General features: G+C 37.8%; 1 protein-coding gene across 1 annotated transcript in view; it reads left to right on the top strand.

The window, feature by feature from the left end:
* The window catches only part of MPP7 (MAGUK p55 scaffold protein 7), a 112,821-nt gene that overhangs the window by 19,758 nt on the left and 79,673 nt on the right, over positions 1-13,390 (top strand). The gene's annotated exons all lie outside the window — the stretch shown is intronic.

Raw genomic sequence — 13,390 nt, 5'->3', positions numbered from 1 at the left:
ATTTCCAGACTCCATACTGCTTTGCTGCAGCTGTCTGTTCAGGTGGCTGAGAAGATTACTGAAAGGGGAACCACTGGTTTTGTTCCTAATATAAGCTGACAGTGGTGTGTATCTAAGCAAAATGTTAGGTCAGTAGCTAAATCAGTTTTCTTTCTGGATTGGGAGTTAAAGAAGTCTGGCTTGAAAATAAGTGTCGATCTGCAAAACATTGACATTTTAATGTTTGCTCTAATTTTCTATTGAGGCAAAACCTAAACCTTTTCAAACTTGTTCATTTGCTCCCTTTTGCCCCTTTGCCCAAAAGACAACAATGGTAGCACAACAGCAGCTAGTTTACTCACCATAAGTGTACTCTCAGTTTGGAAAAGTTGGCTCTCCTGGTTGCATGCCCTAGTTACCATGTTGTTTGTTATTGCAGGGTGGATTGGTCTTTCTGATTTTAACAAGAAAGAAGTAATGAGAAAGCTTTCTTGAGGCAGATAGAAAGTTTTGGGGATCAGTGAATGATCACTGATTACAATTACAATAATTACAGCAATTACAAGAAGGTGGCATTGAGGTATTCCAACTATCTCTATTATTTATCTTGTTGGGTTTAGGTCCAAGTATTAAATGTAGCTCTGACCCTGGGAACAGTCCTCTTAATGTCCTGTTAAGTCTCGCGCTACGTTAAAAAAGACTTAATTCTTGAAACCATATTTCGTGTTCCCTAGTTGCAGTTCTTTAATACTCCATGCTAATTTAATTCAAAAGGCAAAGTTTTTTAATTATAAGAATTTAGACTATTAAGAGCACCTGGTCTGACCCAGTGCATATGCCAGCCTGCTGAACATTACCTTTGATTTCTGTGGTGTTCAGTTCCGGAAAGTAGGGCATGAAGATCTTCCAGAAGTTTATCTAGTTCATATCCCTACCCCAAGATGGTCTTAATTGTATTTGAAACTCATGGTGTTTGTTTGACCTTTAACACATTTTTTTAGAAGGATTATTCATTATCCTATCAAGTTTCGGAGAAGGCAGTCCATAGCCTTTTTGGAAAAGAGCTCTGAAAGCAGAAGAATGAACCCCATCTGCCATAGTTTTTCCCTGTTACAAGGCTTCAAAAGTGCCAAATCTTTCTTTCTGGGTTTTGGTGTCTTATTTGAAAGACTGTTTTTCCTAGCAATAACTTTTTAAAGTCAACTGTACTTGCAAAGACAAATGTTTTTAATTCCTCAGGCAGAGAATGATGACAGATATTTTGTAATAAAAAAAGAAAAAAAAAAGAAAAGAAAAAAGCACTAGCTTAGAGCCAAGGATGTTGCGATCCTGGTATGTGTCGCTTTTGGAAGAAAATAAGCATAGGTATAGTACTAGTTAGGCACTAATATTTCTCCATTTAAGACAGATACACTGCTTAATAAAAATTTCTAAGCTTATCTTCTTACCTTACTGTTTAATAATTTCAAATATTAGAAAAGAGCTTTTTTTCTAAGTTATAAAATGGATAAAATGCTCCGAATTGCTTGAAAGGTTTAAGTATAAGATGAACTTCCTACTTTTTCTACAGATATTCTTAGTTTTATGGGTATTTAATTATCGTAGTTTTTTCTGTATGGTTGGATACTATGGCATATGGTTTGCTATTCTGGCTCTCTCAATATTGAAAAGAAAGAAAAAAAGAAAAAAAAAAAAAGCTCCAAACCTTGTCTTAGAGTTGTCTTCGTTCAGTATTGTTGGACAGAAATCTCTTTGTGAACTTGGATCAGCCTGAGCTGTTCTAAGAAGTCAGAAATGGAAAAGTTGTATTAGATCATCCAGTCCATTTCCCTGCAAATACTGGATTGTTCCCTGCAGTACATTCCTATTGTAGTAAGTAAAAGAATCAAAAACTGATGCAACTGTTCTTGCTGTCCCTTTTCTCAATAAAGGAATCTGTTGATTAGATTTTAGTTTGCGAAGTATAGAGAAGAGGGAACCCACAACCGTTGTTGACAGTTTGGAAGAGAAAACTGGCTCTGGAGAGTTGAATGTTTAAAATTTGTCTCCGCTTCCCTCAATTTGTTACTTCCTTGTCTTATTACACGATTCTCTTAAGTTCTACCAAAAATCTTCAGCCATCTCATTACTTTTTATATAGTAGAGATCCCAGTATTCTGTAGAGATTTATAGAAAAGAAACATGAAGAGATGATCCTTCAGGGTAATTATAAGCACTAATGTAGCTGAAACCTGAAATAGTACACATGTGCTCTGCTTCAATTTTTTTTAGAGGAACGGGAGGGATAAATAAAGATCTGTTCTAACTACTCTTTTAGATTATTTTTAGAGGAGCTGCAAGAATTTCCATGTGTGTTTTCTTGCTGTTAGCACGCTGGAGACGTTTTACTGTTTGTCTGTTTAGCTCCAGGATGAAGCTTCTACTTGCGCTGTCGCCTTAGACATTTCTGGTTGTAGATGTAATCCTCAAGAATTGACTAAGCTTATCTGCTGGGCTGCGACTGAAGCATTTCTTAGCCAATTGCAGTTTACTGATTGATTTTGGCGAGCTCAGAGCATGCACAGTCCTTTAGCCAGTACTGTACTTTGCATTAAGAAGCAGCCATAGCAAGTGGTGTTGCAGTTCTCTTGATAGAAAAGAGTTTGTACATCCAAAAAGTAGTATGTGGCACTGGAAAAGAAAATAACTACTGCAGAAGTAAGGAACACCTGATGTATCTAGTCTGATTTTATTATAACTGTATAATATTTTGGTAGTTGGCCCTGCAAAACATTAATTTGTGCTAATATTCTATTAGTTTCACCTGGGTATAGTTTTGCTTGAAGTTCTGAGAAATTATTTTGTATTTGCTAATTTTTCTCCATGTCAGCGGCTAGCAGCTTTTTCTAAGTAGTCTCATCTCCAAGAATAAAATAGTTGAGCGTATCCTGATGTAATTTCTTCGGCATGGAAGTTGAAGCAAATGATTACATAGCCCAAATTTTACAATTGTTGTGGTAGAGAAGTATTGGAAATTTTCAGTGCGAAGGCTCAGGTCTTTCAATATGTAAATGTGGATGCTTTCAGCTTACTTTGGTTTCTTTGTTGGTAATGAGAAAAATAAAGAAGGAATTTACAAAAAATGAGCTGACTAGGGCAAAGCAAAAGGGATTGATTTGACACATGCTTACAGTGATAAAATCTTCAGGTGATGTGCTGAATCTGCAGTCTGCGCTGATGCAAGCCTAGTTCATATATACATTCTTATTTTTTGCCCAGAGCTTTACGCACAAACACCATGAAAAAAGCTGTTAATCTGCGGGATGAATGACTTTGCATCTACAGTGCAGAATCAAAGAATCTCAGTAAGGTTTCATGGGCTGGTTTATGTTAGAGGGTAACTCGTAACTGTCCAACCTTTCACCTGGGAAGAGCTATGCAGATTGTTCTTGCGCTCGTGGAGGGGTCGTATGGTGCAGCTTCCCCTACCCCATGATGGATCAGACGTGTGTAACCAACATCCACATATGTGCTGCGCGGATCATGTGCATTCACCTCCCGGTCATGCATCCAAATGGTGAATGCTCCTGCCTGGGCACCTGCTCAAGCATCCACACATGTGGATCTTCTTCCCAAAAGAACGTAGAGGAAACAGAGTTCAGATTATACCCAGTGTGTGATGACTAATTGTTCTGAACGTTTAATGGTGATGTCCCATAGACTGAGGGAATGATATCTGTGTCTATGTCAAAGGAGAGGGAGGGTGGTGGTTGTGGTTTGGGCTGGGTTGGCCAATGACAAGGCAACTGATGCTCTCCCCCACCTCTCGCTCCAAGGAGAGGAAGAAGAGAGATAAAGGAAATTATGAGTTTAGAAAAAACTAAACTACTTTAATGAAATATTAACAATAAAATTCAAAGAAAATAATGAAATAGGCACAATGTACATAAATATATACAAAACTACATCAAGCTCCCAGGGAGATGTCATCGGCAGGGAAAGTTGTAGACTGGGAAAGTTCCAGACCCGACTCAGCGACAGATGGGAACTGGATTCTGGAACACACTGATTGCGATCAAAGGCAGATGAACAGCCAGGGTCTGCCTCAAACATTGGTCATTGAAGAAAGAGAGCCATTGGAGAGAGCCGACCCTTTGCTCCCTCAGTATTTATACTGGGCGTGGCAGAGGGGATGGAATACCCTATTGGTCAGTTTGGGTCACCTGACCTGTCCATGCCTCCCCATGGGTGTGGCCCCCCTATGAGGTAAACAGCCAAGTCAGCTGACCCTGGTTGCCACAGCGACAAGTATAAGCAAGAGCTTCTCTCTCTGAACAGGATGGTGGCTCTGCTCCACCCCAAACCAGGACAGTGGTGGTGGCTGAGGAGAATGTGTGAGATAGGGTAAGGCCTGAGTGTGGCACACGTTATATAGAATAAAGGGTGGAGATTGTGCTGAAATGGAGTTTCTTCATGCCAGTCCACTGGTGCTAACGTTGACTGCTTTCACGTTTCAAGTTTGAAGCTACTATTGACGTATTTTTTTCTGAATATAAAGAAGTTACTTACTTTGTTCTTCATGTATGCTTTCTCTAGAAATACTGTTTATATAGTCTTCATAATTTATTGTTGGAACTGTCTGTTTCTGCAGGTCGTGAGAACTTTTATTTTTCTGTCAACTGTTACGTTATATAGAAGAGAGAGAGGGCAGGTTATGTTTTTAATGGGATTTTGGTGGCTCGTATGTTTGCACCTGTTAAAAGAATGGTGAGAGGAGTTTCTGATTTAGGGCAGACAAAATCAGCTCCCTCAGAAGGAGCTCAGAGGAGCTGTGTTACTCAAGAGCAGCAAGTCTGGAAAATGCACTAGAAGAGCAAGAGTGGGTCACTAAGTGGGATTGGGCATTGGTGGACCGTAGGTGGCACCTAACCTCAAATCAAACTGAGTGAGTGAGTTGTGGTTTCAGGAGAAAGCATTGCAGAGTTGGAGAGATGTACAGACCACCTTGGAGTGGGTGGAATTGTTGAAACTGATAGCTCATTCACTGAGAAATTGCTTTGATACTTGAGGTCCTTAGGGTTCTTTACTGCTGGGTTCTCAACCATATTTATTTTTAAAATGCTGTGCCTTCCCAGTAAATGGAATGGATTGCAGTTCTGCAAATTCGTGTGGAGGTCTGAAGTGCTGTTTGCTTTGGAGATGGGGAAAAAATGAAGAAAAAGGTGGTGTGAGTAAGCATTTACCACCTGGCCATCTGGAGGAGGAGGTGTGAGTGTGGTGGTTGGCAGCTGGTAACAATTCATGGCCAATGAAAAGTAATTGTTCTTCATGCTCTAGAGGAGAATCGGGCAAGGTTGGTTCTTATGTTATAGTTTACATCTTTCAGTCAGAGAAGGCATGCAAAACCTACTGATGGCAAGAGTAAAGTGATCACTCCTGCCATGCAGACTGTCCAAACAATGCACAGATGTGGTCCGTTGTGCTGGTTTGAAAACTCTTACTATTTCTGGCAAGGGGAGAAGGAATTTACTATAGTTGAATTCATTAATATTGAGGTGCTAGAGAACAAGTGGTGGTTGCCATTCTTTAAGTCCAGATCATCACAGATCTAGGAAATCTTAATTTTTGTAAGGATGTCCTTGTTGAAAGAGGCACGTGGTGCAGACTTGCCTCAAATCCTTTTGGCAAACACACGATACGCAATGTTTTCAGCCCTAGAGAACTACCTAACAATAAGGTATATATGGACAATACTAGGATACCAAATCTGCAAAGAAACGTGAAAGCTGTGTGGAGAAAATTTAAGGCTTTTCTCTTTCTTTTTCTCATTGTCTGAAGAGGAATCTTGATCTGCAGTTAATTTTTGAAGCTTCCTGCTTGGGTTGTATGTACAAAATACATATGGAGTATGGTGGAGTGCTAGAATTTCAGTACTCTTCTCATCCAGAATATTTGTAAGTAACGGTCTAATTCATATACTGAAATATAAACTAGCCACATGCTTTCTGCTTACCTAAGGATGAAAATTATTGAAAAAATAATACTCTGTAAAAAAGCCTCTTGATGACTGACAATAGTTTGCATTTATATTTGGAGTAATCACCACTGAAGCAATGAGTCGTTTTGCTTCCATCAAAATTACTGCATTCAAAAGAAGTGTAATGCAAGGTGTTATTCCTTATGAAATGCCACATAAATTTAAAGTGTTACTTTTGAAGCCAAGTGATTTTTTTTTGAGACTTGCTCAGTAGCCAGCGACTGAAATCTGCAAGTAAAGAGATCGTTCTTAGCTGGAGGCACTCAGCTGCCTTTAAACTTAATTTCCATGGGAACAGTGATCAGATTAATCAAAATAAGGTAATTGAAGTTTTATAGAAAATAGTACAGGATCTTTACTTTATTCAAGCTGATATTGTTTCCATGGAAACACTAGGGAAAAGGTAACTAGCAGCCAGGCATTGAGCAAACGCTTGCTTCTCTTGTTGAGATTGGGGGGGGGGGGGTTTCTGGTCGATGTGTGTGTGTTGAACCCTTTGACTTGTTTGTGCTCTTAATGTAATAACTGTGCAAGAATAAGCAAAATAAAAGTAGACTCCTGTTTGAAATCATAGCTAAAGCCCCCAACTTTCCACGTATTGTAACATGTAACAGTTTTTTGCCATATATGTTCACACATACGTACCTGTGTTTATTTGTGCCTTTAATAAAATGAAAAAATGCACCTCCAACTTATTGAAAAAGCAGTCAGGCATAGCTTTGGAGAGTGTAACCTTGTTTGTAAGAAAATCAGATGTACATTAAGGCAGTGCCAAATGGACCGGTTAATGCAGTTGTGGTGAAACACGGATCCTATGTGATGGTTCAAATAAATGCTTTTGTTATAATTGCAGCTAGTAGATAGTTTACAAGGAGACAGACAGCTAGTGGACATAAATAATCATTTTGTCCTGAAGTCTGTTGAATGGATTCTCCTGTGGTAAATACTCTTGTGTATTTCTTTCGTATGTTTTTATTTGGTACTTTTTGGTAGAGGCTTAACTGGATATCTAGTGCTATCTAGTCTAGTAACTTCTTTGTCAGAAGTTTGGACATTTGGTATCTCTAGCACCTTGCAGTTTCTACAACAGAGTTGCTAATGTGTTTAGTAATAGGCACTTATGACTTTTCATCTAGATTTTTTATATGGAAGCCCAGTTCCTATTATCAACTCCTCTTTTCGGCCCATTGTGTTAAAAATAATAAGAAGAAAACAATTCAAAGATCGGTTTCTAAAGTATCAATTAAATTGTCTTGTTGACAGTTTAGTCTCGTAAAAGCTGTAGAAGTTGGGTTGATATCAGAAGTCCCTACAGGTATGATGTACCAACAAACTTTTGAAAAGAAAAATAAAGCTTATTAAATCAGAGGTGTGAAGTGTTGGTCTATGACTATTACTTGAAACTTTTGAATAAATCAGTGCTTTGGAATGTGAAAAAACTTTGGTTTAGGTTAAAATCCAGACAGAGGCATTTTTTTGGATCAGTGGTAATTGATTTAAAGTTTCTGCCTGGGAAACCTCCAAAGAGTTTCCAGCCAAAATGTACTGGACATAAAAGAAGTAAATCAATCCTTCTAAGACAAATAGTTTGTAATTTCATTGTTACCGAGGGGGCAATGTACCAGCCTGGTGACAAAACTGGTGCAGCAATTTGAAGAGAAGTTTTAGAACCCAAATCTGTGCTCAAATCCAGATTTTTCTTGTCTTACAAAGCTTTTACAGTATTTATTTAACCACAGTGATACATTTTTTTTGTCTATGATACTGAGGCCAATGAAAGGTCTCATGAGCTGCTCAGTAATAGTAGTCTGATAAATCCAAGACATCCAAGGGTAATGTCATTTTAAACTGTTTTTCTACAGTGTTCTTTTCCCTTGGACCAGAAATTCTGTGGCAGAACATGTGAGGGAGTGCTTAAAACAACTTTTTTTGTTACAGTCTTGGACTATTCCTTTTAAGAACAGAAAGTCATAAGTAGCCAAACAAGCCTCTGCAATGCAAAAACATTGTAAGAGTTAAGAAGGATGGGATGTGATAATTATAAAATCTTTCTGAAGCATGAAAGTAATACAATAAGATACAGTAAAAGTCACTATAAGATGTAGTCAAAATGCTTGCCTGTGTTTCCTACCAGCAGGTTTTGTTACTGTTTGCATTAACTTTCCATCTTTTTTGGAAATCGTGGTTGTATCCATTCTCCTGCTAATCCTCATGAAGTTAATTTGTAGTGTTCAGTGATATGTGTAATATTACACACATCCTCTCTCCTCTTTTGTATGGAATACAGGCATACACATACAGTTTTTACTCATCGTTCCTTTTTCTGTTCCCTGTTACTTCTCTTTCTTCTGTGCCACTGTAAGCACTTTTTTTAAAAAAAAAAACTTTTTTCAGTCATTCTTCTTAAAGCTCTTTTTTTCTTTTTAAAACATGGAAGGAAGGGAGCAGCATAGTGTGCTACATGTGCACTATTCCTTTAGGCTTACAGATAGCATTGTTTGTATAGCAGTGTTGGCTCAACTTCAGGTTGTTTCTCTAATAACCGTTTCTGTGTGTCTTTGTAGAATCCAGTGCTCACTTTGCAGGTGCGATCATGTCAGTGAAAGTTCAAACACAAGTTACACGAAGTTGAGAGCTGCAGCATGTAAACGCTAAACATGCTGGTGCTGCCCATGTGATGCACAGTCACTGCAGAGTAACCAATAACGTGCTGAAGAAGTAAGATTTAAAAACATGCAACACGTAAGGCTTAATTGTCTGTGTAAAGCAAGGATGAGTAATTTACAACAGGCAATTGCTATAACTTGACTATGCCTTCAATGCAATAGCAAAACCTAAGTGTACAGATTCACTTTGGCGTAGGTTCTTCAGTTGGGTGACTTACTCTGTTTCCGTGCTACAGAGAGGAGGGTTTCATGCTTTCTTGCTCCAGCTGAACCACTCTAAGGTACCTGTGGTGAAAAAATCTTTCCTATTGCTGTAATGACAGTTTTAAAAACACTGAATGGTCTAAAGTTAGAGCTTTCTTGGATTTGTTTTCAAAAAACACTGGTGCTGCAGTGGGCCATTTAAGAGTTGCACATGTGTACATTGTGGTCACGTATTTTGCAACTGTCTTCCCTTCACCTTCATTTTTCTTTCTAAGACACAGTTTTACCCTCAGTGTGTCCTCCCATGTGTGTCTGCAGGCTTCTTCCATTTCTTGTCTACTAAATAAGGATTGGATTAATTCCTTGTCTCTTAGGGAAATTAAGACAGTACGTGTATAAGGATGAAATATTTGTATGCCGTGTTAATGTGGCCCTATAAATTCTGAGGGAAAACTTTATCACTCTCATCTAGTTTGCATGTATTTGCAAAGGCTATTTCATCACATGCAAACTAGATGAAGTATTTAATCTTTTATACTCCATCAGCGCTGGAGTTTGAAGGTGTTGTGACAGTTGCTGAGTATAGCTGACCCCAGGACCTGAGGACTCCTCTGTCTCGGCTACAGAAGCCTAGTCCGGTACACTGAGAGATGGATGCAGCTGCTGCTCTTCCCGTTTGCAGGTCCAACCAGTAGGGAGGCTGAGCGCCTAGGCCAGCTGGCCAGAAAGGCTACCGCAGGCAGAGCAGTGCCTTTACCCATGTACGCACCACCAGCAGTCATATAAACGAAAAAGCAGACCCATTTCTCCTCTCCAGCTGATCAGGACTGAAGTTCGCCACACTCTGGATTTTCAGGCAGGAACCCATTTACAGATTCCCTAAATACCAGCACGGGCTCTAAGCCCAACTAAAGTATGTATGTATGGGATAGCTTCAGTACTGCTTTACATTTAATATGGATATCATCTTCATAAAGTATCTTGAATTTTAATGTGCTTAACAGATTGAGTTTCATGGAAAAGAACAATTTTTGTTGAGATTTAGTGATTAAATAATCCGGTAATAACACTACAGACATACACAGCTTTAATCAGGATCAAACCATAAATCAGGGTACGATTTTGAATTTCCAAGTTTCAATCATTCTAGGAAAAAAAGTAACCCATGACTGTAATCTTGTTAATTGGCATCCAAAATACTAAGCTGGTCATGTTGAAGCTTGGTATGTCATTAAAGACTAGCTACAAATCATACCATAGAACATGCCAAGCAACAAAATATTTGAAGTTGTGTGCCTATGCTCTTTTGTCTTGAAACATCCAATATCTAACATTCTAATAATCTGACCAAGATTTATTATTGTCTTCTCCCAAAGGAGAAGCAATATTTTCCTCTTGTTGCATATCAGGAAACCACTGAGTAAGACCTAGGGCTTGATCACATCTTTTGGCCTGCTTCTGCTTTCTGTCTGTGTTTTCTGAATAGGTATACTGGTCTTTCAACTGATTAGAACTGGATTATTTTCTATTTATTTTTCGACTGCTAAATTAATTTTTAATGTATGAGAGACCTTTAATTCTCCTTGTGTTATGCGCATTTTATTTTTTCTGTTAACACTTTCATAACAATTCTGTCATGGCTTCTCTGTGGCAATATCGTGCTGGTTTTTACTTATTTCATCTTTTCCACTGATTTTCCACACCTTTAAGAATGTGGGTAAGAGTGACCTCTCGTATGCTGAGGCTGATCATGTGAAGATGCATATGGTTAGAGAGTACTTCAGTGTATTTCATTTGAGCTGGGGGAGCTCAACTGAGTTAAGTTGGATTAATATTTGTAATTTCTTGTTCTATTGAGAGTGTATTGACATTTTTGCATTACATAAAAGGAAATGTGTTGCCTTTTTTTTGGTTAATGTTAAAACTAAGGCATAAAAATGTAATTACCTGGTTAATGATACTTCTTCCTGATATGATTTAAATTTTTGCTTATTTCTAGTGTTGTGTATTAAAAATTTTATGTAAATCAGGCTAGGTCGTGCTGGCTAATGCTTTGGTTGCATCCCACTGGAAAAAAAGGGGCTGGGACTAGGGGGCTGTTCCTGGTTGGAAGCTCTCAGGAAATCTCTTGGCATCCCAGTAGTTGATACTTCTGTGTCGCTGGTCTGTATTTTCATAGATCCTTATTTCTCAAAGAATAAGATTTCTCTTCTTATCTCTGTATTCTTTTTTATAATCAAAGGAGTGTCCATACAGCTCCCTTATCTTTGTTACTGTTGTCTCCTCTGTCATTATGCAATTTCTGCTGCTTTCTACCAGATTTCCAAAGTATGACATGGCTGTAATTTTGTACACCTGTACAAATACATTTTTGTTACTCCTTCCAATATAAAATGAAATTAATATCTTTGCTTTGATTTGAAGCTTCCTGTAAAATGGATTTCCATGTTTGGATGATTTAGTGCAAAAGCCTGAAGTGCAGTGGTCTGAAAAGGTAGGGGGAAATGGCACTAAATCTCTCCTAAATTACTGTATTTTTTTCCCCAATATTTTGTCATTATTTTTCATACTCGTTTTTATCCTACAACACACATTCCACTTCAGCATTGATGTTTCTCTATCCTCTGCAGGGAAAGTTGAGAATTATTTGTATCAATTAACACTACTGTAGTTATCTGGTTGTATGTCTTTGGGACATTTTGCTGTTAACATACCTCTTTTTGCATCTAAATAAAATTCAGATGCTGTCTTCGTCTTTTTTTTTTTAAATTAAAACTTTAACTATAAATTTGGGGTTTGGTATGAATTAATTTATTAGAATTTCTTCCAATTAGTGGAAGGCCTGCATAGTGCCCCTGGGTGCACTGTGCAGGCCTCCGCATCTGCTGTTCTTACTGTCTGTGACCTCTGAAGTACTCACTGCAAGTTTCTGCTGCTGCCTTTTATTGATCTTAATTTTCCCCCTATATCTACATATTTTCTCCACAATTTTCTATTTTTTCTGAATTTTCACCTACAATTATTCCCAGAAACAAGAATAAAAACTGACTTTCAACTCGTGCTAAGTGTAGTAGGGAAGAACCGAAGATCACCCTTTATTGACCACCTGGAAGTGCTTTTTAATTTTGCTGTCTATTTTTTAAGATTTCACAACGTTTCATTTTCATGTTCTAGGATATCACCAGAGATGTGTTTGTCCCTCATTGCCTGAGTTCAACTTGAGTTTTTTGTGATCTGTTTGGAAAGTTATGCTAAGTGTCAGTCACCTTTTTTTAGAAACAAGGGAAGACCCAAATGCAGATCATGTCCTCGTCAGCCTTTTTTTGCTTTCATAACCATGGCTTCATTAAAGAGCTTTTAAGCAAATGCTTAATTTCACACTTGCAACTTGTCCTAATGGTCTTAAGCACTTACTTAATTTTAGTGATTAATTGTTTTCTATTTTGTTTTGCTTTGTTTTTTAAGCTGTACTGTAAGCAGGCAGAGGGAGAAGGGAACAGTAGCGTTTTTAGCTCTCTTCCCTGTTGGCAGAGGCTGGTAGAGATTTTGTGTGTTGCATTTAAGCACCCTTGTGTGCTGCTGCTTTTTCTTTGTAAATCTCTCTTGCACATGGTTGATGTATGGAGAGTCTGCTACTGTTAGCTTTTGCATTTGAAATTCTTCAGTGTTATTAATTTGCATGACTAAAGGCCCCACAATTTTTAATGTAAAACTGACTAAAATCAATTTCTAGATCTCATATTTGAGAAATGGGATGAATGAGCATGGTTAGTTCTTAGGATATGTATTTAGTGTAGGTAACCTCCCTTAAATTAATTTGAAAATTTCAGAAGTATTTCATCTGTCATTTTATTAGCATTTTGGTTTGAGATCCAGTGTTTGTGTGACTTTGATCTGTTTTTATCAAAAGTTATGTTTACACAGAATTCTGCTCTGATGATGGAGAACTTAAATAAAAGGGTTTTTTTCATTGTTTGCATGCATTAGAGTAGCTTGTTTTAGCATGGTGGATTTTTCTGGGGTGTGTGACGTGGGAACAGAAGAGTAAAACCAGAAAATAATAATTAAATTGTAATTGTGTTTTGCATGTGTATGAATGCCTAAAAGGTGGTGTTTTTTCTTCCTATCAATAAATTTTCATAAGTATGTACATGCAGCTTTCAGTGTCACTATATTTCTTAAAATGTAACATAGCAGAATAACATAATGTTATGAATTAAAATGAGAGCATTTGGGCTTTTAATTGCATCTGAATTGTATTAATTACTTGACCTGTGCTGTATCATGACACGTTACACAGGATGTAGAAAAACCTGAACAGTAAGCTGCATATTTCTCATATCGCATAAATTGTACTGACCCCACTAGATGGTGCTAATTGATAAACGTATGTCTGTATGTGTATATATATATTTAATTTTAACTCAAAGGATAGATGCCCCTGTCTGTGATTAAAGTTTGGGGTTTGAATGGGTTAATTCTGCATTGTTGAGCTGCGTAGAAACAATCCCTTCACTATTATTAG

Source organism: Numenius arquata, chromosome 12, assembly GCF_964106895.1.
Source record: "Numenius arquata chromosome 12, bNumArq3.hap1.1, whole genome shotgun sequence".
NCBI lineage: Eukaryota > Metazoa > Chordata > Aves > Charadriiformes > Scolopacidae > Numenius > Numenius arquata.
Note: the sequence above shows the minus strand (reverse complement) of the source record. Positions and strands in the feature narration are given on the sequence as shown.